Source organism: Bactrocera neohumeralis, chromosome 4, assembly GCF_024586455.1.
Source record: "Bactrocera neohumeralis isolate Rockhampton chromosome 4, APGP_CSIRO_Bneo_wtdbg2-racon-allhic-juicebox.fasta_v2, whole genome shotgun sequence".
NCBI lineage: Eukaryota > Metazoa > Arthropoda > Insecta > Diptera > Tephritidae > Bactrocera > Bactrocera neohumeralis.
The window spans coordinates 69,164,619-69,169,621 of record NC_065921.1 but is presented as its reverse complement, the minus strand read 5'-3'; positions in this window follow the sequence as shown (position 1 = coordinate 69,169,621).

Genomic DNA, 5,003 nt, shown 5'->3' with positions numbered 1-5,003 from the left:
AACCGTTCTCTTAGTGTTACTAACAAACAAACATTCATATTTATTGTAACGTTTGTATGGGGAAAAGAAAAGGGCTGTTTTTAGGGGTTTTCCGGAAATTATTCGAATTTTTCTCGCCGTAAAAACCATCTTTGAACTTCAACGAACATTTAAGAAGAAGAATTGGCCAAATTGGTCCAGGCGTTATTGAGTTATGCGCGTACATACATTTTTGGTATTCATTTTTATTTATGTATATAGATGTGTAAGTAATTGAAGTAATGGTATTCTAATTTCATTATAAGTCATTCTTCTTCTTCTTAATTGGCGTAGACACCGCTTACGCGATTATAGCCGAGTTAACAACAGCGCGCCAGTCGTTTCTTCTTTTTCGCTTCGTGGCGCTGATTGGATATTCCAAGCGTAGCCAGGTCCTTCTCCACCTGGTTCTTCCAACGGAGTGGAGGTCTTCCTCTTCCTCTGCTTCCCCCGGCGGGTACTGCGCTGAATACTTTCAAAGCTATAGTGTTTTCATCCATCCGGACTACATGACCTAGCCAGCGTATCCGCTGTCTTTTAATTCGCTGAACTATGTCGATGTCGTCGTATATCTCGTACAGCTCATCGTTCCATCGAATGCGGTATTCGCCGTGGCTAACGCGCAAAGGACCATAAATCTTTCGCAGAACTTTTCTCTCGAAAACTCGTAACGTCGACTCATCGGTTGTTGTCATCGCCCAAGCCTCTGCACCATACAGCAGGACGGGAATTATGAGCGACTTATAGAGTTTAGCTTTTGTTCGTCGAGAGAGGACTTTACTTTTCAATTGCCTACTCAGTCCGAAGTAGCACCTGTTGGCAAGAGTTATCCTGCGTTGGATTTCCAGGCTGACATTGTTGGTGGTGTTTACGCTGGTTCCAAGATAGACGAAATTATCTACGACTTCAAAGTTATGACTGTCAACAGTGACGTGAGAGCCAAGTCGCGAATGCGACGACTGTTTGTTTGATGACAGGAGATATTTCGTCTTGCCCTCGTTCACTGCCAGACCCATTTGCTTTGCTTCCTTGTCTAGTCTGGAGAAAGCAGAACTAACGGCGCGGGTGTTAAGGCCGATGATATCAATATCATCGGCATCCGCCAGCAGCTGTACACTCTTATAGAAGATGGTACCTTCTCTATTCAGTTCTGCAGCTCGAACTATTTTCTCCAGAAGCAGGTTGCAGAAGTCGCACGATAGGGAGTCGCCTTGTCTGAAACCTCGTTTGGTATCGAACGGCTCGGAGAGGTCCTTCCCGATTCTGACGGAGCTTTTGGTGTTACTCAACGTCAGTTTACACAGCCGTATTAGTTTTGCGGGGATACCAAATTCAGACATTGCGGCATAAAGGCAGCTCCTTTTCGTGCTGTCGAAAGCAGCTTTGAAATCGACGAAGAAGTGGTGTGTGTCGATTCTCCTTTCATGGGTCCTTATTTAGTTTTTTGTATTTGTATTAAATTACATTCCTGCTCAATAGATTAGTAAAAATACATTAAAACTTTTTAAATAATTACCAATACTCTAAATAAATAATAATCAATATTCAATATTAGTAATTAAATTAAGTAATGTCGCAATGATCATAATATTATCAATTTTCACGACTTTTGTACTCATTAATTTCGCTCATGTTTATTTAATGAGCAAAAACAAAATTGATTGTAATTGTCTTTAATACCAACCTTGCCATATCACTGGAATAAAAAAATTCGCAAAATCTTTACGTTTTAATTAAATCGTCATCCTCAAAGCAATTTATCACTCTCGTTTTTTGCGGCTGTTATTACTGTTCCTTATTATACATTACAGTTGTATATGTTTGCGTACATAAGCCCTCATGTTATCTCACTTTCAAATTCACCGCGTCATTGCTTGTTTACTCCAGGGCATCCTTATCAGTTGTTTGCTTGTAAAAATTATTTAATAACGCAGTTATTGATGAGCTTCGCATGCCTTTAACCGTTAGCTAGCATGTGGTCTTATTGAAAGCGACAATGTAACGGTTATAGCATACGCCCGCTGTCGCCGCTCTCTTTGCCACAGCACAAGTTGTAGCAGCTTTTGTCATGAATTTATGCGCTCGTTTATCATTTAGTTGTTCAGTGTTGGCTACTTTGTTCGCGCTTGTCAAGTCGGCAAGCTGCTTGGAAAGTGCGCGGGGCCCGTATGAATATCTCGGATGCTATGGGCGTTAAATAGCCTGTCACCAAAGTGTCAAATATATTTATGAATTTGGTCAGAAGTGACTTCTTGAGGAGATAAACTTACTTACAAGCGCTTTGATAAGTGCTTATGACAGCAGCAAAAGTCTACATGACATAGCTCATTGAGAAACCGGTCAGTCGGGTGGCTTTTGAAAGGAATTAGGATGACGAGTAGCAATGTACAAAAAATATTTATAGTAAGGATTAATCTTTCATTTGTTAATAATTATCCATACTTGTGCATGTGGTAAACTTTATTTGCAGAATATTGTTTTAAGACTAACGGTAAAAAAGAATAGAAGAATTTTTTTAAGACTAAAGTTAAAAAAGAATAGAAGAATTTTCTTTTTAGAATAGAAGAATTTTCTTTTTTACCTTTAGTCTTAAAACAATATTCTGCAAGTCAAGTTTTCCCCATGCACACAGATATGGTAATTGATAAATGCATAATGAATTTTTGCTACAAATATTTTTATACTCTCGCAACAATGTTGTTAACGAGAGTATTATAGTTTTGTTCACATAACGGTTGTTTGTAAGTCCTAAAACTAAAAGAGTCAGATATAGGGTTATATATACCAAAGTGATCAGGGCGACGAGTAGAGTCGAAATCCGGATGTCTGTCTGTCCGTCCGTCCGTCCGTCCGTCCGTCTGTCCGTCCGTCCGTGCAAGCTGTAACTTGAGTAAAAATTGAGATATCATGATGAAACTTGGTACACGTATTCCTTGGCTCCATAAGAAGGTTAAGTTCGAAGATGGGCAAAATCGGCCCACTGCCACGCCCACAAAACGGCGGAAACCGAAAACCTATAAAGTGTCATAACTAAGCCATAAATAAAGATATTAAAGTGAAATTTGGCACAAAGGATCGCATTAGAGGGACATATTTGGACGTAATTTTTTTGAAAAAGTGGGCGTGGCCCCGCCCCCTACTAAGTTTTTTGTACATATCTCGGAAACTATTATAGCTATGTCAACCAAACTCTACAGAGTCGTTTTTTCAGGTATTTCCATATACAGTTCAAAAATGGAAGAAATCGGATAATAACCACGCCCACCTCCCATACAAAGGTTATGTTCAAAATCACTTAAAGTGCGTTAACCGACTAACAAAAAACGTCAGAAACACTAAATTTTACGGAAGAAGTGGCAGAAGGAAGCTGCCCCCAGACTTTTTTTAAAAATGAAAATGGACGTGGCGCCGCCCACTTATGGACCAAGAAGCATATCTCAGGAGCTACTAGACCGATTTCAATGAAATTCGGTATATAATGTTTTCTTAACACCCTGATGACATGTACGAAATATGGCTGAAATCGGTTCACAACCACGCCTTCTTCCAATATAAAGCTATTTTGAATTCCATCTGATGCCTTCTTTGTATAATACGAGTATAAACATTAGGAACCAATGATGATAGCGGAATAAAACTTACACAAACACGGTAAAAAATAACGGATAATGAAAGATTTCACTTTACCATGCGAGAGTATAAAATGTTCGGTGACACCCGAACTTTTGTTTTTTCTATTATCTTATAAAAAAAATGGCAAATTAAAATAAGACAACTTTGGTTCACCTGTCACTCTCTTACAGTGAAGTGTATGTGAAGAGCTATAATAAACTAATTTCAAAGCCATTTTTAGTTTCGTTCAGTGATTGTGAGGATATTACACTAAAGTGGTAAATTCCGAGTGTATTCTGACACAAATTGGTTGTGCCATGTTCAATTGGTTACTTTCCACTATAGGCCAAATCGAATCTTGTTTTCGAAGAAATATATTTTATTTCCTTGTGTGGCTCGTCCCTAACTTGAAATATAACTACAAGTAGAAAATACTAACTGGTCACTGTCTGGTGGCGACTAACGTCCGCAGAATGGGGCTGACAGATCAAGAAGTCTGCAGGATATGTCCAGTGTAAGAGACCAAGAAAACAATGGAGAGTCTCTTGTGCACTTCCCCGCATTGCAAGACTACACTGTAACCATTTGGGGTCTCCAAGGTACGATGCACTGACGAAGGTATCGATAGTGAAGTCACAGCGTCTGTTAAAATTCACGTAAAGCGCAGGCATCCTAAAGTATAGTCTCTTGTGCCTAAGAATTGAGCTCCGTCTGGCATCGCAAAATACCAAAGTTGCTCTATGCGTGGCTTATTAGCCTATCAGATTAACCTAACCTAACAATAAGTATGTAACACAAAGTATACACTAATTTTGAAAAACACAATGAACAATTTAAAATGCTGTCCTTTCATAGCCGAACTCAATTAAAATTAGTAAGGCATAACCAAACTCCACGGCATTATGCAGCTTTCTTCCCAGGAGCTTGATAACCTTTAAATAACCCTTTTATTTTTCGAGCTGATTCCATATTTCTAAGATTTCATGTTCTGCTTCATACTTGTAGTATAAAAAGAATAGTATTTTTATATTAAAGTTTGGTTTGAATTCAAACACTTTTTAAAAAATTCCAATGTGTAAAGGCAGGTTTCTCCATAAGATCAATGCACTTTAAACAATAAGGCTAGAAGAAATGTGCTTTCTATCTTCTTTGTTAAAAAAAACTGTAATTCGGGAAATATTTAAAAATATGTATGCTTGAAATTATCTGAACCTTCGATAGGGAGTTTTAATCGCTGAGTAAAAATAGTTACAAGCTGCGCGGATCTGGTCTCTTGTCGAGTCGGAGACGAAATTTCTTAGAAATATGTCAAAGAATGTTTTCTTCTGCATTTTCTTTACCTATATTTATTCTCATATATTCTTGTATATACT